Genomic DNA, 23,632 nt, shown 5'->3' with positions numbered 1-23,632 from the left:
TCTGCCTTGAAGGCTGCACTCGATCTGATATAGCATCCTCCATTCCCCAGAGAAGATACTTCTCAGAGATGTTGAGGGGCTGGCCAGTGCTGTGAATATATGATTACTCTTCCCCTCGTTGGTTAATTGTTTGGTTGTCCTCTGTGTCCTGACATTTAAGGTTGGCTACTGTCTTCAGCCATATTTTTCTGCTGGCTTCAGGCCAGTTCCAAAGTGAAAAGCTAAAATGGGGTGCTCCCTGAGGGTCTGCTGATGTGCTGCAGGGAGGACCCATGCTGTGCTGCACGAGGATGATCTTAGTCGCTAAAGCATCACTGTGTAACAATTGACAGCCTTAAGTGGGTTTCACCCGTTGATGATGCTCAAAATCAGTGACAACTCTTCAAGATAATCTCTCTGTACGAGTCCCACACTCCTGTGCCCCAGGGACAGGCAGAGATGGGAGAAAGAACCAGCAAAGAGATTCTCTAAACAAGTTTCTGAGGCCAGCCCATGGAGTCTGCTTTCAGCCATGACCTCCTGGAGTTACTCTGACCAAAGAGGCAACCCATCGATCCTGCAGACCCTGCTCCTGGTGGTGACAGATGTGGGAGTAATAACGCTTTTACACTGCAGTTTTATTCAGGGTGCTCTGACAAGTCGCTGGCTGGACTCTTCTGTTCCTTTTTGGTGGCTTTCCATCACTTTTCAGAAGTTCAGCTCACATCACCTCCCTTGGAGGTGGTCTGCAGAGCATGTTTCCCATGCTTGCTGCTGTCCTCACAGCTGCTGTGTGATGGGATGCCCATCCTCCTTGCATTCAGACATCCCACGCCTTACCTCAGCCTTTCCTGCCCACCTTTGGAGATAATCTTTAAGTGACCATTTGGGTATTGCATCAAAAAAAAGAAACCCCTCGTTGTTATGCAGGAGCACCAGAAGTGCTTCTAGAATTAGCAGCTACTCCAGGTTGCCCTGTTCATTTTGATATGTGCCACTTCAAAGCCCTTCAAGGGCTTGATTTGGGAAGTAAATGGGATTCAGAGCAGGTGAAACATTAAGTAATTACAAATTATTGGAACACTTCATGCTATGAAAGCCCTTCAAATAATTTTAAATTACTTTCTACTAATTGTGATCAGTGCTCCATTCATTTCCAAAACCCTCTTCAAACGACAAGCCGTGGTATATTTTGGGAGCTGGAACCCAGTGCTTGGTTTAGAGGAGAAAAAAAAAAAACCAACAACAAAAAAAAAAACCCAACCCAAAAAACCCTATTTTTTGGAGTAACACACTTCTGAAAAAGATCTGAAAAAGGCACTTACCAGTTGCATTTCACAGGTTCTTCCATGTTGCCTGGAGCAGCATACCAAAACCAAGTCAAAGCCAACGTGTGCAGCTGATACCCCTTGAGCAGAGGATATTCTCCAATTACACCACTTGGGAATAATTAAAAAAAAAAACCCAAAACCCCAAAAAAAGAAAGGGAGGATTAGGCTAGAGAAGAACACCAGACAACCGTGCTCCTGGCAAGAAACACAGGCATTACTGGCGTGTGGGAAAAACGGGCACCCTTCCCAGACATCCTCAATCCAGGACATCCAGGAAAAGCTTTGTCGTCATCCATGCCAGCACCAGACCACAGGCACTGATTTGTTTTCCATTCTGCCTTGCTGAAGGCCAGCCTCTGGGAACTGCTGTGGGCTTCCCCACAGGCCTCTGTAAACAGGGCTTTTGGGAAGAGGTGTTCCTAAACCCTTGACGTTGACAGGAGTGCTATGGTTTGGTTGGAGGCCAGGGCACCTTGGAGATTTGGGAGTTGTAATGGGTGATTTCTCTCCTGTCTGAGGTCTCCTTGTGTTATGACAGGATGAATCATCCTTTAAGAGTGTTTTTCTCACGCAAAACCATGAAAATCTCCCCCAGTGATACATCCAGCCTGGTGACTATAGATTTTAAGCTCCATGAATGCAGAGGACCCACAGCCTATGTGAAGCTGGTGTAGAAGTTGGCCAGAAGAGTTGTCTAACTTCCCCTTAAGCTACTAACACACATTATTTCCACTCTCCTAACTGTACAGGAGTGTGTTATGAATCACTAACAGGGAGATTAAACCATCACATCTGACGAATTCTTGAGGAAATTTGTCTTCAGGTAAGTGTGTGCTCAGGCAGCTTATGCAAATTCATACCTGAAACCATTAAAAAACATTGTCCTATTGCTTTCAGCCTTTTCCCAATTCCATAATGAAGGTGACTACGTTGGGTGGTTTTGTCCCATTACCAAGTGTCGGATGGTCCCTGACAAGTCCTTCATGGCATGTTGTCCCAAAGGGCCAAGCTGGGAGGGCAGTGGTGGCATGGTCTGTGCACTGCAGGTTTGGTGGTCAGAAAACACAAGAGTGGTTTGTGATGTTGAGAACAACACAATCCTGTCAACCAAATAAATAAAGAAAAACATGCAGATTTCTTTTTAGGGTTTTTTGTTCTTTTTCAAGAGCAGCTACAGAAGAAAAGCCTACAAAATCCCAGTAGTTCTGGCCCCTCACCCTGCCTCACCTGTGCCAGCTCTTCCCTGGTGATCTTCCCAGTTGCTAGCAAAGCATCTTTCTGTGTCCATGGAAAAACATTAATGGAAATCACAGTGTTATGGATCTTCCCACCTCCCTGCACCTGGAGAAACCTCCTCTCTCCCCCGCTGTTGCTCCTCTTGGTGCTTATGCAGCTCATTATCCTCTCTCCAGGAAAATGCTGAGGGGTTATGCAGTTGATGTTTGAAGTACCAAACCATGTCGACAGGCTTGTTAACTCTCCTTAGAGAGGCTCAGCTCAAGGTCTTGAGCCCTTGGGTCTGTCTGGGTCCTGACTCAAGGTGTGGAGTGGAAGCCAGCCTGCTGGCTATTTTTTTGGCCGATGTCTTCAGGGCTGGAAGAGGTTCACCTTGCTGTGACTTCTCATCTTGTGTTCATAGTTCAGCAACCCCACCAACTAGTTATTTTACCACATCGTTTGAAGCATTTAGCTGGGTGCATGTCCCATGAGCTGCACCCAGAACAAGTGCCACAGTGATGGCATGGGCAAGCTTTGCAGGCTGCAGATTTTCATCTGGCTTCTCCACCCCATAGCCCATGGGTCCATGCCCAGCTGCAGGCAGCAGGTGTATGTGCCTCTCAGTTTACAGGGAGTCTGAAACAATGACTCTGGGATGTGAACCGTCTTCATCCACCACTCTATAAAGCGGGTGGGCAGAGAACGACTGCACTGAAAACAGCCGGTCACCTCTAACAGCCGCCTTCACCTGTACCGAAACACACTTCACCCTGGGCCATGCTATTTGCAACTCTGCTACGAGTTGAAAGGAGAAGACTTCATCACCCAAACATCTCCATACAGACTTCATCACCCAAACACCTCCATACAGAATTCCATCTGTCCTGTTCCTACAGGCTGGTGTGGGCAATCAGCTGCTGCCAAAGCCAACAGCCCCATCCTGCCACCCTTCCCCTGACTCCAGCAGCAGTGGTTGAACTCTCTCCCCTCCTCTGCTCAGTTAGCAGTTTTCACAAGGCTTACAGGACCTTAATGAACTTAACTGTCATTGGGACATCATCTGCATGACCAAATGTTGGTTGAAATAATCCGTGGTTCAGAAAGGGCTACGAGAGAGCTTGCCAGCCAGTGTGCCAACCCCACTGCCTTAAGAAACCAGGAAGAAAATGTGGAAAACAAACAGCACAAACATCAGAAAACGGCTAATTTACTAATTACCATAACAATAAAACTCAGTCATTAAAAAAAAAAAGCCTTTAAAGCTGCAAACCAACAACTGCTCCCACAGTTCCGGGTACCAGCAGTTACAAGGCCCAAGTTCTGAAAGCCCATGAAAGCCAATAGCTGAGGATGTGATAAATTTCATACCGCTCCCACAGCGACCCTGCACACAGCATCGCAGAAGATGTGTATTTCATTCCCGCTCCACAGCCTGGGCTCCCATGCAGGCTGCAGGCTGCATCCTTCTCGGTGTAATTTTACAATACACACACAACTCAAAGCCTCTTTGTAAAAGAAACATAAAAATGATGCATGTGCATATTAAAGACGTGTATTTATCAGCCTCAAATGTGTGTTCACGTACGTGCTTAATGCTGCCATAAATCAACAGCTCCCTCCGATAAACCGTATACGCAACCTCATTGTAGAGAGAAGCTATTTGTGAACGCTAGGGCAAGTAATCCAACCATCATCTGGAAAAATATTTGTTAAAAATATTTCCTTTCTGGATGAGTTACTCAAAAGATCCATCAGGAAAGGAAAATGAAAGCGAAACCCACCGCTCGAGGAGACGGCGTTAGGAGGAGGAAGCGTTTATTTCGTGTTTATTAAAAGCAGCACCCTTAGCTCATCAGGCTCCTCAGTTTGAGTCTTTTGAGGATGCTCCATAAACACTGGACAGAAGGAAAGGGGGGAAAAAAAAACTCTTCCAAAAGTCGTTTTGATGATGTTTCAGCCTAAAAAGTAACTCCCTTCACTTCTGTTGAAAATTAGTATTTCTTATTATTTCTTATTCATTTAAAAAGCCAATGAAAAATACTGATCTGTTGCATCTCCACGGGATGAAAAGGAGGCAGAAGCAGCAGCCTGTCCACATTGGGCTACCCTTTGCCACCAGCATCCCACCTCACAGGGGCTAAGAAGGACTCCAGCCACAGTGAGAAGAACCACCACCACGTCTGCCTCCATCCCTGTCCCAGCTCCAGGCGAAGGCTAACAAATTTCAGGGCTTGCCTGGAGGGAAGAATAACTCCCCACAGCCTCGCCCACAGCCCCTTGCTAATATTCTGCAGCGGTTTGGCTAACAGCTCATTAGTATTGAAATTGGTTCATACATAGTTCACTTGCAATTTAGGCTCCAATAAGCTTCCTATTTAGACCCTGCAATGCTAGGAATTTATGCCCAGCCGAAATCTGTTACAATGCTACCGCGTAGACATGCAATTTCATAGAGAGATAAGATATAGATCTGCTGTACTCTGGTGATTCTCTTTCAGAAGTGTACCTTGTCAGGCCATAATTTGATATTCTTTTACCGTTCCTGTGAGGAGGGGGAAAAAGCCCTTTAATTTAAAAAAAAGAAAATAATAAAAAACCCCTAAAAAATCCACCAGCACCACACCACATTTTCACCCTTTTGTTCAGTAATGACACAAATAGTAAAATGTTCAGATTACATCAGGGAATGGAAAAGCCCCATGGAGAAAAGACACTGACAAAAGCTTCATTTTCAGGTAAAATTGCATGAAGCTTGGGGCACTGCGGACTCTGAGCCCCCCCCCCAGCCTTTCATCCTCATGCATCCCTCTGAATGTTAATAGATTTTACACAGGGATGTTTAAAAGGACTGCAGAGAAATAGGGTTTTATCCACTCTAATGTCTTCCAGAGATCTCAAAGCAATTTACAACGGTGAATAATACACAAGTAGTTTGGGGAGAGCGGGGGCCGGCAAATCGGATGCTGACTCCAGCTGCAGCTCACATCCTGCTATAAAACTGGTTTTAATCAGGATGCTTTCGGTAATATGTGTGTGCTTTATTTTTCCTAAAGCTGCTTGATATTTTTCACTCCTGCCTTGATAACCATCGGAGAAGAAGGGAAGGGTGTAGTCCAAAGGATGCGGTCGCTACCGGCACTATGCCGGAGAACGGCACAGGCTCAGATGTAGAGAAGTGCCAGGGCAGATGTTGCATGTGGGGACATACAGATGTTGTGTATGTTGCTCTGAGGACTGCCTGGGCACATCTGGGGTGCCTTCAAAGCCAGAAACAGGCTGTGCAGACAGGATATGTCACTCTTCGCTGGAGTCAACAGACAACCAGCGCCCGGTTATGAAGTTGAGAGGGTCATTTTGAAGAGGCACCTGTAGGAAAGAGCCTTCGTGGCCATCGGGATTGGCCAGGCACCAGCCAAAGCAGAGTGTTCCCAGGGTTGTTTGGCTGGTGGATGAGTATTTAGCAGTGGCCCTATAGCCCACAGCACTGCAGCCAGCCTGTGGCACCGAAATTCCCAGGCTCGGCCCCCTCGTGTGTTGGCAGAGGAAGGGGCTTTGCAGACAAACAGCGGGTGGATGTGCAGCCAGAGCAATTCAGAGCCTGGGATAAAAGAAAGGGGAGTCAGCAAGCAAAACGCTGCCCTGGGCGTGCAGGGGGGTTGGTGGGACAATGCACCATGTACAACCCAAACACTACCTTGGTGTCATCTCCCTGTGCAAGGCACAAGGACTTCTTGTCTTGTGACCAGCAAAGCTCCTTGTGTGGGGCTCTTTCCATTCGCATCTGGCCATAAGACCAAAGATCCACACCTTTTCAAAGCATTTTCTTCTGCCACCAGAAGGTCAAGGGAACATGGGGCAGAGGAACATGGTCCTGCCCACGGAGGCAACATAGCCCAAAATATTCCTGGATCTCTTTCCAGGGCCACCACACAGGTTCAGGTTTGTACTGCAGGGAATTGCAGTCCTGGCTCATTAGGACACTTCTCGCCCTTCACATCAGACTGCATCAGCCAGGATCACCCTGCACTGAGGACATTTAGGACTCAAATTCCAAGATTACATAAAATGAGTCTGGAGAGGCAGGCAGTTCCTTGAGGGGCACAACGAACACTCTCCCAACCCAGTGGGATCTCTGGTAGCCCAAGCTCAGCTGCTCTTTAGGAGAGTGATGCCCACTACCACCACACAACAAGCAGCACCTTACAGCAAGGAAAAGCCCCCCAGGTGATATGGTCAGGGAGCAACAGCCTTTTGGCTGTTATTTGCTCCATCAACTTTGTCTGCACAAAGCCTCTTGTGCCTCTTCACCTTATCCCAATGCAGGGTCTAGGTATAATTAGGCTTTATGTGACCACAAGGTTGTTAGCCAGCACCAGACTGGAGAGAAGAGGACCCCAGGTTAACCAAGCAGTATCTGCCTGCAAGGTCTCCGTGCACCTGAGATACTGCACTGCTGGGAGCTCTGCATTACAAACGGCTTTTTCTTCTCCATCTGGAGCTCATGATTTAAACCTTATCAATGCTGCTAAACTTTTTAATGTATATCAATTGGGTAAAGTTCACAAACAAAGCAGGAATCGATCGGTGGAATAATAAAGTATTGATCACGTTGATGCTAACCGATGAACCTTCAGATCAATAATGAACACAGATCACACTCCCGGGGGACATTCAGTTACTGCTCACTCTGTGGCACACTCCGTGGGGTGGCAGGTGGGAAGGGAAAACTGTTTCATAGCTCCACATGTTCTGCAAAGCACCGCAGCAGGCGTTGCTCAGTGTGTTTCTCAAGACACCAACCTCCGCTCAGATGGGCTCTCCGTTTCTGTCATCACCTTCCTAAGCCTTTTCTAAGCCTGTTTCTGGCTGCAACTTCTCTCTGAAATGTTGGCAGGGAGAGACACCCTGCTTGCAAGCTGTGATTATTCGCCTACCTCTACCAGGAATCCCTCACTGACATCTTCAAGGGCTGCGTGCATGGCTTCATGGCAAGACCACCTGAAGGGTTGGCTGTCTTAGATGGAAAACCTGGCCTTGCACTGTCAGGTCCCCTGCTTAAAGCAAAAGGTTTGTTCCAGGGTTCCCAGGAAAAGAGGAGCATCGGTGACTCTGATACTCCTGATCTCAGTAATACTGATTGCACTGGTATTAATAGGCCCAAGGACAACTGGAGGACAAGTTGGACTCAGAGATGTTTAAGATGGTTTCTCACTGTGAAGCTCCTGAGGGTTTGGCTGACCTCTTCTTCGGAGAGAAACCTTGCACCTACAGTGTGGGTACCATGCTGCCAGACCCTGCCTGTGCTGTGGGTGCCCTGTACCCTGCACTGGGTTGGGCTCAGGAGGTGCAAAGGCATCACGTCCCCTGTAACCCCCTGCACCTCCCAGCTGGTGCAGTGAGGCCAGGCTCAGCCCACAGCCAACCCCTGAAGGACGTGAGACTGCACAATGTCCACCACCCATGGCCTGATGCTGGAGATTTTACACCAATGGCCCCTGCAAACGCTGACATGCTGGTGTACTGGTGGTGGGCAGGGGAGGTCTACCCCAGCTGAAGTCTCACCCAGCACTGCTGGGCTCACTGGAGAAGCAGGGTCACCCTCTCTCTACCCTCCTTTGCTCTCTGAAAATCATGAGCAGTTTTGTTTTCATACATCAGAGAGGAGAGCTGCCCCCCTGCCTGGTCCAGACAGGGCTGGGATAGCAAATTGTTCTTTTTAGAAGAGCATTTACGATTTCCAAAGGTTGAAGAGAGCAGGAGGTAGCTCATTCAGTTATTCACTTGGACTCAGAGCTGTTAGACACAGATCTTAATGGATAGTATTGATTGAAAGAAACAAAGCAGCAGTTTTCTTTCTTTCTATCAAGGGATTTCTAGGCTCAGATGAGAAGAGTTTGCTGGCTTACACTCTTAACAACAAAATACCCTATTACAAGGTCCCCAGAAGTCTCTCAGGATAGCACAGTGTTGAGAGAAAGAAATGTGCAAGGTGCTAATGGGATAACAAATTAATAGAGAACAGGATTAGCGAGGGACACAGGCTGGTACCAGGGCTCCCGGGCTCTCCGGTGTCGAGGTTTAATCCGTTCCTGGCATGTTGTCCTCACTGCCAGATGAACACAACGGGAACCCATCGGATTCCTGGTGCCACTGGGATCCCCAATGGCAGCTGGGACGGTGATGGCGTTGTGAGCAGCCAACATGCAATTTTAGGGGAAATCAGTGCCTACATTACCTGGAAAGCCAGTGCAATTCTGTCCCGCAGCATCCGAGAACTGTGACGAAGCAGCAGGGTTGGAAACGGTTTTACAGTCATTACCTGACTCTCTGTTGCCCCATGCAATTTTTCCATCCATCTGCCAGTCATTTTTAAAGGTCAAGAGCAAGGACACACGAGTTTGGGGACCTGAGACTCGCTGCTGTATCTAATTCTGGGTTGCTGGCGTCCACAGGCAGATGGCCCTGGCCACCAAGCCTTCCTGAGCAGATCATCAGCCACCACAGAGGTGACAGTCAAATCTCAAACCACTGTCACTGCTTCCTCCATCACCAAAAGACTTGGAGTGCCACCTTCAATTTCAGGATCCCCATGGGCTTGGCAGAACCCTCTGCCAACAGAACAAGCCATGGCCTTTCTCATCACCCCTGAGGATACCAACTGCTGAGTATTTGGGAAGGCAGCTCAAGCCATGATGTCTATGCCACCTGTTGTATTTGATCCCATATCTCCTACCCCTTCAACCAGTGCTGAGTACACAAATGCCCCAGGCAGTTTCTCACACCTCAGCCCTCTGCTCCTTGGGCCACCTTGGGTGTCTCTGAAATTTCCCCTGCCTCTCCTAAACTGTTGATCCTGACCTCTCAAATGAGTGAGAGATCCTAATATCCCACCATTCACAGGCTGCTCAGACAAAACCAAGAGGGCTTTCACTTCTACTCTGTTGTTGACAGAAGAGGGATAGGTGATAGGATGGATCCTTTCATCATTCCCATTAATGATGATGCTTATTTTGGATGGGCCATGAAGGTCACTGAAGTTTTGGAGGAAAAACTGCCCCCACCCCCTCCCACCAGTCCCTTGGCAGTGGTGCTCTGTTCTAAGTGCAACGCTCTGCAATTCTTCATCCAGCACCACAACACCTCCCTGACAACATTCTGCCTCTCCCTGACTTTGAGAAGTCACTTATTATATCTGTTTGGGGTTTTTTTTTAAGGGCCCCCTGTCTTTCCTAGATCATGTTAACAAGACAGCTATGGAGAACGGTGGCCCTGGGGGTCTTCATTAGTTCCTCCCAGATTTATGTTCTCTGCCAGTTCAATACAGTGTTTTGGGCATGGTTGCACAATGATGAGGTCATGGTGAGTTTCCAAAGGTCAAGACCTTGATCCTTTTATTTACAGCTAAATGGGAGGAGAGCTTGAATGCTGTTTCATTGTCACAGTGCTCCAGTAAGGGAAATGCTGGCAAAGGGAGGGATATCTGCACAGCCACCTTTGGGATCTTCACAGGTCTCTGGGTGCTGTAGGGTGGAACCCCAAAGGACTTACAGAGCCTTTGTCTGGTCCTATGGGAGAATGTGTAGAAGGTGGAGACCAAATACTCAAGACACGTACCACCCAAGGGCATGAGATCGGTGTGGCTCTTCAGGTGGATCCCAGGAGGAGACCCCCCATTTCCATGTATCCCATTGAAATTAAGACCCTGCAGAAATTATACCTCTGTCCTGCTTTGGAGGTGAAGGGAGCAGGTGACACACGCTCCCTATGGGTTAAACTCAGTCTTCCCAGCAGAGAGCTGAGCTGGAGAGCCTGAGTGTGGTTCCCCACCCAGCCAACCTGGGAGCATTTTGCTGCCAGGATAACTTTGAGTCTCCTCACTGCTTTATTTCCCAGCACAGGTAGTGTTGCACTGCTCAACTCATCCTCATCCTCACACCCACTCCGGTCCCCCCATCACCTTCCCTCATACAGCTGACTCCATCTCCATGGGGTCATGGAGCTCCTTCCTTCCCTCCTTCCTTCCTTTCCCTCCCTCCCTCCCTCCCTCCCTCCCTCCCTCCCTCCCTTCCTTCCTTCCTTCCTTCCTTCCTTCCTTCCTTCCTTCCTTCCTTCCTTCCTTCCTTCCTTCCTTCCTTCCTTCCTTCCTTCCTTCCTTCCTTCCTTCCTTCCTTCCTTCCTTCCTTCCTTCCTTCCTTCCTTCCTTCCTTCCTTCCTTCCTTCCTTCCTTCCTTCCTTCCTTCCTTCCTTCCTTCCTTCCTTCCTTCCTTCCTTCCTTCCTTCCTTCCTTCCTTCCTTCCTTCCTTCCTCCCTTCCTCCCTTCCTCCCTTCCTCCCTCCCTTCCTCCCTTCCTCCCTTCCTCCCTCCCTCCCTCCCTCCCTCCCTCCCTCCCTCCCTCCCTCCCTCCCTCCCTCCCTCCCTCCCTCCCTCCCTCCCTCCCTCCCCCCCTCCCTCCCTCCCTCCCTCCCTCCCTCCCTCCCTCCCTCCCTTCCTCCCTCCCTCCCTTCCTCCCTTCCTTCCTTCCTTCCTCCCTTCCTTCCTTCCTTCCTTCCTTCCTTCCTTCCTTCCTTCCTTCCTTCCTTCCTTCCTTCCTTCCTTCCTTCCTTCCTTCCTTCCTTCCTTCCTTCCTTCCTTCCTTCCTTCCTTCCTTCCTTCCTTCCTTCCTTCCTTCCTTCCTTCCTTCCTTCCTTCCTTCCTTCCTTCCTTCCTTCCTTCCTTCCTTCCTTCCTTCCTTCCTTCCTTCCTTCCTCCCTTCCTCCCTTCCTCCCTCCCTCCCTTCCTCCCTCCCTCCCTTCCTTCCTTCCTCCCTTTGTCTCTTGCTTTCTTGCTTTATTGATTTCCTTCCTTGCTTTCTTGCTTTATTTCTGGCTTGCTTTCTTTTTCTTTCTTCCCTTTTCTTTCTCTCTTTCTCTCTTTCTCTTTCTCTCTCTCTTTCTCTCTCTCTCTCTTTCTCTTTCATTGCTGCCAACAGTAAATTGCTTGGTTAGCAATGAAAATGCTACCACCTTCAGGAATCCCCCTACACCTTTCCTCTCCCATCAGCACCAGGGATGCTCACCCACCACAAGCACTCTCAACACTAAGTCCCCTGACCAACCCAAAGCTTACCAGAAGAGGCCCCCCTGCCCCCCCAAACACTCAGCTGGGAAAAAATAATCACTGCTACATTCAAATGAATACATCTTGATTTACACCACTGGCTCCACAGTAATTTGGAGCAGCTTGTGTGAGGCTGCTATAAAAAGAGATTCTGCCTGCTAGCCCTTCCTCTCTTACAACTCTAACCCGTAATTTAGTAAGTGATAGATGACCTTAAGAAATTCCTGGGTAGCTGTTAAAATGAGAGGGAGAAATAAACAATTTTATTGTGTAGGCTACCACTGGCAAGGAAGTGATTGCACTGGTACTGGGGAGGAAAAAAAAAATAAGTAAGAAATCTAGAAGCTAACAATAATAATGCCTGAATTTCAACATTCAGGAGGCATCATAATGGCTAATGATTGCAGGGGGGTGACAGGCGGCTGCTAACGCCCACATTTCTCTGAAACAGCATCCTTTGGCAAATGCAATATTTAAAAGTCCCCCTGCAGACTTATTAAAACTGACAAAATTGTTCTAGGTTTGAGGAGTAATGAGCTCCTCCAAGCTTTTTTTTTAAAAATTTGTATTTTTTACAAAGAATTCAAGAAACCCATACGCCCTATCTGTCGCTGCCGCTGATGCTGAAACCCAGCATCAACTCCTTTCCCATTAGGTGCCTTCAGCAGCCTCTTATTTGCTTGATCCTCCCAGCATTACTTTTGATTAAAACCACCTCCAGCACACAGAAAGGGCCCAAACGGGGTGGATTTAGCTCAGCCCACTGCTGCGTCGAGTGGTGAATTCATAAAGATTTCATGTATCTTCTGTACCTTCCCGTGTGAGACAGGAGCTGGGGCATCAGATGCAATGCACGGGCAGGAAGAAGCAGCCCAAAGCAGTTCTTTGGCCCTCTCCCATATCTTGGTTAATATTAAAGGGAGCTTTTTCATGCTTATGTAAGTTAGACACATGCCAAAGAGATTTGAATCAAGGTGTTAATACTTCAGGCAAACACATTCCCTGCTGCTTCCCAAGGTTTAAAAAGGTGATCAAGACTTATTAGGATTAAGGGCTCGTTTCAGCTGAATTGATCAGATGGCATTTGGGTGTAATTTAGGCTAAAAATACTGGGAAGGAATAAGCAGATTTTAGTTCTACATATAAAATTGCCTCCTCTCTCTCTCTCTCTCTCTCTCTCTGTCACGTTCTCCGCCGTGCACACACGCGTTTGCACTTACCCTGAGCAACATTGCCTGGTTTGGGGGTTGTTGGATTATTCATTTTTTGGTGTACTGGGGAAGGTGATTGGGACTGGATCTGCAGTGAAGACAGTGATGCCTTCTTTCCCATCTGATGCATTGAAACACGTGCCCTTCCCATGTCACCTGAGCATTTTTCGGTCCCAAGACAACAAAGGCTGACTGTCCAGAGCCACGCGGGGACTGATTTAGCTTCCACCATCATCCTCACTTCACAGTTGCAGTTACTGGTATTTCTTAGAGTACGGTACTGAGATGTGCCCAGACAGTGAAAACTCGAGCTGGAAGATGAGAGGAGAGGGATGCTCTTTGGTGGAACAACATTGCCATCTCATGGTGCAGGTGCATCCCTACAAAGTGATGTTCCCATCCGAAGCGTTTCAAGGTCGCGAGCTCAGAGCGCACCTGAGTCACGCTGCAGGAAATCCAGGTAAGTCAGCAAACTTTTCCAGCCTGCTCCCAGCCCTAGGGATGGAGAACCTCAACCGGGATCGGCCTCAAGAGATGGGTTTTCAAACGCCCACCAGCAACCTCTCACTAGTCCGGTTTCCCCCATGCCAATCCCGCTGCTGTCTCTGCACCAGTCTCCACTACAGAATTCTTCTGTTAATTCTCATTTTCTCAAGCTTCCCTAATAATTTCCCATGTGGCACCATATCAAATGCTTTATTGAACTCTAGATAGATTAGATCTACCAAATTTCCCTTGTCTGGAAAACCAATTATCTTATCAAAGGAAGATGTCAGCAAAGTCTGGCACAAACTGCCTTTGGTAAACCTGTGTTGCACTTTATCTCATTTTTCTCAGTGCCTTTAATTAATGTTTCCTTCAGGATTCGTTCTACAATCTCGTGTATAACTATAAATGGGTTAACACATCTGTAGCTGCCTAGTTCATGCTTTTCATTTTCCTTATCTTCCTTTACTTTCCTTATAATCCATTGGCTTGTGGGGGTTCAATCAGTGCCATTTGACCCACAAAACTCATTAGAACTCTCTGCTCTCCCCTCTGCACGACATGTCCTCTTTCTCTCCAAATGGGATGGAGATTTCCCCAACCCCTCAGGCCTCATCTGAGTCCCCTCCTGGGTCCTGCTTTCACTGCAGATGTGGCTGCTCTCAATCCCCACCTCTTATTCCAGTTATCTGCCTACCTTCACTCCCTGATCCACATCACCTTTGCCATCAAAAACTAGTTACTAGTTTAATTTGAAGGGAATGCTTTGATTACCCTGGTCTTGCTTTTGCTGGCCAGCTCCTCTCTGCCTGCACTAAGGCAACTTTTAATGAATTTCTTTTTCCCTTACACGTGTCTAGTCATGCTCAGTCTGGCTGTAGTCCTCCCTTATGAAGATCACCTTTCTGATGTACTGTGTCCGTCCCTCTCAACTCTCTATCCACTCTCCTACTCTGGAGATCATAGATTCACAGAAGGGTTTGGTGAGAAGGGACCTTTCAAGGCCATCTAGTCCAACCCCCTCACCATAAGCAGGGACATCTCCAACCAGATCAGGTTGCTCAAAGCCCCATCCAACCTGATCTTGAACGTCTCCAGGGCTGGGGCATCTGCAGCTTGTCTGGGCCACCTGTGCCAGTGTCTCACCACCTTCAGCATAAAATTTTCTTCCTCATATCGAGGCTGAATCTCCCTTCTCTTAGTTTAAAACCACAACCCCTTGTCTTACTGCTACAGGCCCTGATTAAAAAGTCTGTCCCCATCTTTCTAATAAGCCTCCTTAAGCTCTGGAGTCTATCTCAGTCCCTCATATGAACACAAACTTCTGAAGAGTGACAACAGAAGGCAAGAAGGGTTGGCTGCAAGTTATCCATGCAGGGTAGATCTTCATGGCTCAGAGACACCTCTGCAACTCCCAGCTTCTAGCAGAAGTTATTCTCACCCTCAGGAGAGAATCACAGGATCACAGAATCATCAAGGTTAGAAAAGACCTCCAAGATCATCTAGTCCAACTGTCCCCCTACCACCTATATTACTCACTAAATCACGTCCCTCAGTACTTCATCCAACCTTTCTCACATGCCCCAAGGGACAGTGACTCCACCACTTCTCTGGGCAACCCCTTCCAATGCCCAACTGCTCTTTCTGAGTGGTTTTCTCCTAATTTTCTCCTCATTTCTGACCTGACCCTCCCCTGATGCTGCAGCCATCCCCTCTCATCCTGACACTGGTTATCTGCAAGAAGAAGCTGACCCCAGCTCACCACAACCTCCTGTCAGGTAGCTGTAGAGAGCCACAAGGTCTCCCCTGAGCCTCCTCTTCTCCAGGCTAAACAGTCCCAGTTCCCTCAGTCGCTCCTCATCAGGCTTGTGTTCCAGCCCCTTCCCCAGCCTGGCTGCCCTTCACTGGACACGCTCCAGGGCCTCAATGTCTTTCTTGGAATGAGAGGCCCAAACCTGAACCCAGCATTTGAAGAGGCCCTCCTCTAAACGTCCCAGCACAGAATGCTGCTCACATTCTGATGTCACAGACACACAGGTTGCCTGCAGAGTTAATGAGGGCAAGTTCCCTATGAATTTTAGCCACAGAAACGTAGTTGTAATTTTTCTCAGAAGGTGATGATGTGGCACGACTGGAATGAAGGTAACACAGAAGCAACTCGTCCCTCCTCCACTCCATTGCAACACACCAAGGGTCTGCAACTTGGAGAATTATTCCATATTATTGCAGGGGGAAATTGGGAATTTTGGGTAGGGATATGCTGAGATTATTGCAGTGTGGTGGTGGAGCAATTTCCCATCGCTCTGAGGCCACAAGTTTAAGTTTTGCCTGGCATTTGTAACAAATGTCCCTTCCAGCTGTCAGTGGGCACTTGCTCGCATGGGCTGGGTAGTTGAGGATGCTCACAGTGATCCTCTTTGCCATTGTGCATGCCTTAAAAACAAAACAAATCCAAACAAAACAAAAACCCCAACACCCCAAAACAAAACCCCCAAACCCTGGAAAATGCAGCTTTCCCAGCAGTCTGCTAGTTTTGTTTTGGCAGATGCTCAACCAAATGTTGCATTTTGGCACGGTGGGATCCCATCTTTTCTGAATCCATCCTATTTGGACTCTTGTCAAAATCTTGCTGACAACTAGATCTGGTCCCTTGGGAAGTCTTACATTTCACTAATTATATTACCATGCCCGGGCAGCTCTTTGGGCGGCAGCGCCCTGTTGACCATGTCAAAGGGGAGCTTGGGGTGGAGCAGGGTGGAGGCAGTGAGGGGACTCGCTAATCACTGCGGAGAGGAAAAAAATAGGGTGAAGAGGGACTAGTTACTTCTACAAGCCCTTCTGTGATGGCAGGGGAGACCAGTCCATAGTTGGAGTGGCTCCCAGGCAGCTCTGCAGCCCCTTCTGCCTTTTTCTCCCACTCCCCACGCTGTCAGCAAGCTGGAGGGAAGCCATCTATCACAGCCCATCCCCTCTGACCACTGCTTATCTCGATGTAGCTTGCAAGTGCATAATTTATGGTCGGTTGGTTCATCTCCTCCGCTCTGTGTCGACGCACAGCGCTTCATGGGTGAGCTTGGGGAAACAAAAGCCGCGGCGCCAAAGGTGTCTGCAAGCAGCTGGAGCCAAGGAGGCACACACAGGCCCTGGGAGCGAACGGGCTAATAGGTGTCGATAAGGGGTTTGAACCAAACAGCCTCGTCGTCCTCCTTCGCAATCTTGGGATCAGGAAGTCATTCCGCTGGGATTTGGTTTGCTTTCCTTCCTCTGTACACAGGCAGAGAGTGTGGAGCTGTTATTAGAGGCAGAGCTCCAAGAACTCAAGCAAAAATCTCTGAGCAGCGCGAGTCGTATGCCCCAAACTAAATTTACCTGGGGAAAAAAAAAAGAAACAAAGCCAACTGGTAGTGTTATACACAACCTCATAATGACTTTATTTCTGTTATGATTGTTGCTGTTGTTCTGCTTAATACCTTTCCCACTTAAAAAAAGCCTAACACAACCCTGTAGCAACCACTACAGAAATATTATTTGCTTGTATTATTCTTTAGGTGGTTCCTGTGCTGGAGGCAGTAAGTAGTTACAATCACTCACCGCATAATAGAGAAATTCATTCCAATAATAATAATAACAACATTTATTATTTTTGAAACACGGATCTGATGAATTCATGAATATAGAAAGCTCTTCTCGCTGGCTGTCCGCAGAATGGTAATAAAATCAAGCCTGATTTTTTTTTCTGACAGGCTTCTTCTGTAGATCTCTCATGCACTTCAGGCACCCATCCGTTGCTGCTCAGCACCCAGCTCCCGGATCCATGTCGGATCCGCCTTCTCGTGGTGACGGTGGCAGGATGGGGCATGCCTGCTCACCCTGCGTGCAGGCAGCCTTCTCCTGGTGTCATTCCGGGGGTGGCATCAGCTGCCCTGTCCCCAAAAAGCAGAGGGCAGGGTAAATCGAGACAACATGGGGCAGATTGACTGGCTCAGGGCTCTCATGAATGTTTCTTGTGTTAGAAAACACCCTTTATAGAGGCAAAGCAACCACTCATCTAGAGTTTAACCATTCTACAGCGTTTCTTATTTTTGGGGGGGGGCTGGGAGCTCTGTGGGGTCCAGCAAAACCAGTGAGTGGGTGGGTTTGCTCCAGACCATCATGCCCACACACAACGGCCTGCAAATTCCTGATGGACTTTGCTCGGTGGGTGTGTGCAGGGGGATTTTGCCTCATGGGGACCACAGGATTAACGTGGTCTAAGCCTCGGTGGCTGAAATATAATCCCCAGCATGTGAACTGGTAGTTTACCCTGGCTCTGGTCAGAGGTGACAGAGCTGTTTCTAATGGGAGGAGATTTTTAGAAGGTGGTTTTTGCCAAGTGAGGCCCCTGAGGCCTAATGGTGTTTGCACTCTGATATACTGGCGCAAAAAAGAAAGCCTTCGTGAGGTAAAGGCGGATTCGGGAGCACCCCCAACTGAACCACCCCCCTCTATACTGTACCCACAACATCACATCTTCACACAACCCCTCACACAGCAATAAATTTTTTTTAAAAGGCAGAAAACACAATCAGTCAGTTCCCAGAGTCCTGATATGCACAAATCAATATCCCCAATTACAGCGGGGGAAGGCGGTAATAACGCACGTGTTTGCTGAGCACGATGATAGCCCATGCTGGGAAGGTGCAAAAAGATTAATCAATAAAGTTGGGCATTTGAAAGTAAACTCTTCTCCTCCTGCAGATACGGTGGCTGCCTTTTTAGCAGCTACCCTTGCTTTATCTCTAAAGCACTGTGGACATTGCAAGTGTTAGAAGTATAAATATGGAAACCTTTAAGCACAAACACATTGCTTTACAAATTGCCTGTAATTTGGCACAATTCAGCACCTTGCATTCCTTCCTCTGGTGTTTTCTTTCCTCTGTGCATTAGTCCTATGGTCCTGCCTTCCTCCGAATCGACTGACGAGCTCGTATGTGAGAGGTGTAATTCGGGGCCCCTCTGTTCGTAACAAGTGATATGAGCTTCACTCCTGTCCATTTGGATGTGAAGTACAAGTGCCTTACAGTTCCACCATTGGCTCCTCAGTTCAAGAAGGACAGAGAACTCCTTGGAAGGACAGAGAATTCCTTGGAAGAGCCCAGTACAGGGCAACCAAGATGATGGAGTGGAACCCCTACCTTCTGAGGAGAAGCTGAGGGAACTGGGCCTCTTTAGCTTGGAGAAGAGGAGACTGAGGGGTGACCTTGTTAATGTTTATAGATATGTAAAGGGTGAGAGTCCGGAGGATGGAGCCAGGCTCTGCTCAGTGATGGCAGTGATAGGACAAGGGGCAGAGGGTGAAGCTGGAGCAGAGGAAGTTCCATGGGAATGTCAGGAGGAACTTTTCCCCTGTGAGGGTGCTGGAGCCCTGGGCCAGGCTGCCCAGAGAGGCTGGGGAGTCTCTTTCTCTGGAGACATTCAAACTCCACCTGGACATGTTCCTGTGGGATTTAGTCTGGGTGATGCTGCTCTGGCAGGGGGTGTGACTAGATGAGCTTTTGAGGTCCCTTCCAACGCTTAATGTTCTGTGCTTCTGTGATTCTGTGATTGTTTCCAGAGCTATTGATTTTTGGTAAAATAGCTAAGAACGCTCAAAAAGGAGCAAACAGAACATATTTTCTATCAGATCAACACAACTTTAAAAAATACACAAGTTTTCAATAACGTACAGTGGGAAATGGAGAGCAGCCCTGGAAAAGAGACAGTTCTGCTTGTTGGAGAGAAGCTGCAAAAGCAAGAGAAAAAGCAGGAGAGAGGGTCGTGTACAGATGTAAATTTGTGATGTAAATTTGTTCTCCTTTAGCAGGGAGGTGGCAGGGTGTACTTTGTCCACGTTAAGGAAGGTGCAGACAGAAAGACACCTGCACAGCAGGAGTCCCCCAGGGTGGGACAACCTTTTGTATAGGAATGTTGTGGTTCTTGCACTAATGAAAAGTCCTGAAACCTGACTCGAGGCTGCTGCCTCAGCCATCGAGAGGGTATAAAAGTTTACCCAGTTGATATTAAAGTTGCCTTCGATCCACCACAGTCGGAGCCTGTGCCTTTCAATATGCCACAAATGGCGCAGGCTCTGCCTGCAGACTCCGGTGTGCCTGGGCTCCTCACGCAGCAAAGCCTGATGCAGGCTCCTCCAGAGGGCAATGCAGATCAGTGCCAGGATCTTGGCTACTCCCAGTATTCCGGTTTTTTTGGCATGGCTGTGAGGCACCCACCGGTCTCAGTCTAAGTTGGCAGTGCCCCATCCACCAGTGCAGTTCCCAATTCCATGCAGTCTGGGCTTGCTGGTGTGTGTGAGTGTTCTTGTGTGTGCGTGTGTGTGTTCATCCCTGCTGCCTTTCCAGCAGGCGTTTGGGGACCCAAACTCAAGTCCCAGGGTGGCAGGGCACAGGTGAAGTCATAGCCATGGCATCTGGCCCATCACACCGTGGAGCAGGAGTAGAGGGCAGAGTCCTGGTGAGATGCGGGCAGCTGCAGGGAGCTGAGAAAGGGTACAGAGGAGTTTGCCTCAGTTTGCCTGACATGTCAAGAGTCTCAAAAGCACGTTTCTGGGGCAAAGATGCTCACTGAGGAGATCAGAGCCCAGCCAAACCTCGAGGCTCTGCCTGTAGGAGTGCAGAGGTAGGCAGAAGAGCCCTTTTCAATAAATAACCCCATTTCTGCCTTGAAGTGCCTTCTGAAATGCTCCTGCCAGGTAGCTGTGGGCAGCTGGTGTTCCTGCACAGCCCTTTCGCCTGTGGCTGCACATTGAGCCTGTGCTCTGGATTCCTCACCCCCACCATCTGCTGGTGATACAGGCTATAATTTTACACCACCCCTCTTGCACGAGGGGGTTGCATATGTGCGCTGGGAAGGGATGTGTAGACGGATGGACAGATGTGTTCACACTCAAAGGAGCTCCCGGCTTTGGACCTTGTCTGTCAGGCTGCCAACGATGGGCCTGAGCGAGTGTTTGCCAAAGGAGAGGGTTTCTCATGGAGAGGTGTGCCATGGCACGGGGGCTCCTCACCTACGTCACTGCCCAAGGGCCTTGTTTGGAGTTGAAGCCCTCCCAGCGTTGTCGCCCAGGGCGCTATCTGCTGATTAAACCCTGACTATCTCAGTAGCTTTCCGTGGGCACTGTTTGCTCTTGCCTGACTGCAGCAACATTGGCTGCTCTTGCATCCTCTGCCAGCTCTCTGCAGCAGGAAACACGTACACAGGAGCGCAAACAAAGCCGGGGGCAGGCCCTTTGCACCCTGAGAGGGAGCGAGGTGGGGTCCCCCCGCGCTGGCCAGGAGCAAACGGGCACACCCTGGCATATTCTGCGGGCAGGTTGGCTGTTTGCTGCCATCACAAGCTGTGGAAGGGACGAGCTGAGCGCTTTTTGGGAGCTTCTCTAAGCACTCAGTGGTTGCTGGTGGTGGGGAGAGGTGGTTTTCTGGACAGCAAATGAGTGTACAACACATGGGGCTGTCAGTACCCACCGGCCCAAGCGTTCGGCCCTGCTGGTAAACCTGCCCTGTCAAAAATCAGGAGAGGGGGGAAAAAGGAGCAGGAGAGGAGCTGCAAAAAGCCTGACTGCTGTGGGAGAGCAGGAACCCTGTGGGGGTGTTGCATCCCAGGGGAATACTGTGGTCTCACATGGGCTGAGCAGTGCTGGTTTGCACTGGGGATTTCTGCTGCACTACCACTCTGCCTTTCCTTCCCGAATTCTGCTGTCCCAGCACAGGACAGCCACTGAAGTCAAGGACAGGAAAGCGCAGGGGCAGAGTGGGAAGAGGAATCCTTCTAACCTGAGGTGGGTCACCCCAATTCTGGGGGCACTGATGGCCCTCCTGTACCACTCAAGGCATCCTTCCAGGGACCAGGTTGTGAGGACAAGGCAGAAACTCTGATAGATCACCAAACTCAATCAGCTTCTTATCTCCCCTACGAGGATAGGCTGAAAGAACTGGGGCTGTTCAGCCTGGAGATAAGAGGCCTGAGAGGGGGTCTTATCAATGGTTATCAATATCTGAAGGGTGGGACACAGGGGGACATGGGCAGCCTCTTCTCAGTGTCTGTGGGGACAGGACAAGGGGCAATGACCTCATGTTGGAGCACAGGGAGTTCCACACCAATCTGGGGATGAACTTCTTCCCAGTGAGAGTGAGGGAGCCCTGGGACAGGCTGCCCAGGGGGTGTGGAGTCTCCTTCTCTGGAGAGATTCCAGCCCCGTCTGGACACCGACCTGTGCAATATGAGCTGGGGAGCTGCTTTGGCAGGGGGTTGGACCCGATGGGCTCTGGAGGTCCCTTCCAACCCCTGTGATTCTGTGACACTTGTCATTCTGGGGCAGGATGCATGGTGCTGGTTGGGCTGGTCTTTGTGCAGGAGGCCCTTTTGTGTCCTCTCTGGGAACTGTTCAGGCCATCAATGCCACCCCAGCAAAGTTCTTCTTTGCCGTAGGGGCGAAGAGATTTAGGCTGCGGTGCCAGGTAGTCTCCAGGATCACTGTTCTGGTCACCAAGAGAAAAGACTTAACGTGCTCTAAAGGCCCCAATAAGGTGCTAATGGCCGGTCTTTCGGCACCTGCTCGGTCCCACCCATCTCTGCCCCTGGCCGGGGGCCAGGAAGACCTCCACTGGCTGCTCCCCTGTGCCTGCGCCTTGGAAAACCCAGCCCTCAGCTCCTTCCCCGGCCTTATCTCAGTTCCTCGGGAATGCAAACACCAAGAGCTGGAGGAGGAGAGCGAGCCATGAGGCTGCTCCAAGCCCCGGCAGGGCAAGAGGCAGAGGAGAGGCTGCGCGGCTCCTCCGGCACAGGCAAAGGACCCTCCACGGGCTGCGGGTACCTCCCGGCGCCGCCCCGCTGGGCACCGCATCGCAGCGGGCTGCAGGCTCTGCCCGCCTCTGGCAGACGGGAGGTGAGCTGTGCTGTGTCCCTGCGGACGGGACGGGCTGCTGGGGGGGCGAGGGGCGAGGGGGGGGGGTGCGGGGTGAAGCCCCTTCGCCGGCGGGCGTTGGAAAAGCTGCCTCGCTGGCAGTGTGCGGGGAATACGGCTCGTCCCTCCGCGGGTCCGCCATCCCAATGAGGGTCCCAAATGTGCCCGGGGTTCCATGGGGAGGGAAGGTCGGCTTTGATGTGCAGGCGCGTGTGCTAACGGGGTTGCGGCTCTAATCCAGCCCCGCTGCCCCGGGAAGACACGAAAGGAACGGGGTGTCTGTCGGCCCGAGAGATGCTGCGGGCGTTACAAACGGGGACACACACACACAGAGCCGTGGGGTCATTCCCCCCGAAATAAAGGCATGAGGACCGCTACTCCAAACCCCTGGGTTGGGTACAGACCGCCAGAGGGAAGGCGCAGCTTGGGGACAAGCAAAAGAGGGTGGATGGGGAGTTTGGGGGATGCTCTGAAGTTCTGGGGATGGGGTTGGGGGGTGGAGGGAGTGGGTCAGTGACAAAATGGTCCAGCATTGCCATGTGTATTCACTTGTAAACTAATTCAGGGTAGTTTAAACCTCGCACCCAATCTGAACCTGAGGGCCTCGCAGACAGAAAGCTGCAGGGGCTGGTCTTTTCTTCTTCTTACTGTTGTTATTTTTCATTAGAAACAATTCCTTTGGGCAGTGAGAAGGCAGTTCCCGTGCCGGCTGAGCCCCTGTCCCAAGTTTTAGCTTTAAAGTTACAGCTGCGGTGGTGGCTGCAGCAGGGGGGGTGTCCGGCTGCTGGCCTGGGACCCCACTGCTGAGCCAGGCTGTGGTGGAACCGAGCCCCGGGGAGCACCCTACCTTTGGTCGTGGGGTCAGGCGGTGATGGGCTTTGTTGGGGGGGGTTAGGGGGATGTCCCCCCGGAGAGATCCCAGCAGAGGCTACAAAGGTGATTAAAGGCCTGAAGCATCTCCCCTATAAGGAAAGGCTGAGTGAGCTGGGGCTGGTCAGCCTGGAAAGAAGAAGCCTGAGAGGGGATCTGATCAATTGTTATCAATAGCTGAAGGCTGGGACACAGAGGGACATGGGCAGCCTCTTCTCAGTGTCTGTGGGGACAGGACAAGGGGTGATGGCCTCAAGTCAGAGCACAGTTTTCTGCACCAATCTGGGGAAGAATTTCTTTCTGGTGAGGGTGAGGGAGCCCTGGGACAGGCTGCCCAGGGGGTGTGGAGTCTCCTTCTCTGGAGATATTCCAGACCCGTCTGGATGCTGACCTGTGCAACCTGTCCTAGGGAGCTGCTTTGGCAGGGGGTTGGAGCTGATGGGCCCTGGAGGTCCCTTCCAACCCCTACAAGCTCTGTGACTCTGTCTCTTTCTGCCACACGT

Source organism: Gallinula chloropus, assembly GCF_964237585.1.
Source record: "Gallinula chloropus genome assembly, chromosome: 8".
Lineage (NCBI taxonomy): Eukaryota > Metazoa > Chordata > Aves > Gruiformes > Rallidae > Gallinula > Gallinula chloropus.
Note: the sequence above shows the minus strand (reverse complement) of the source record.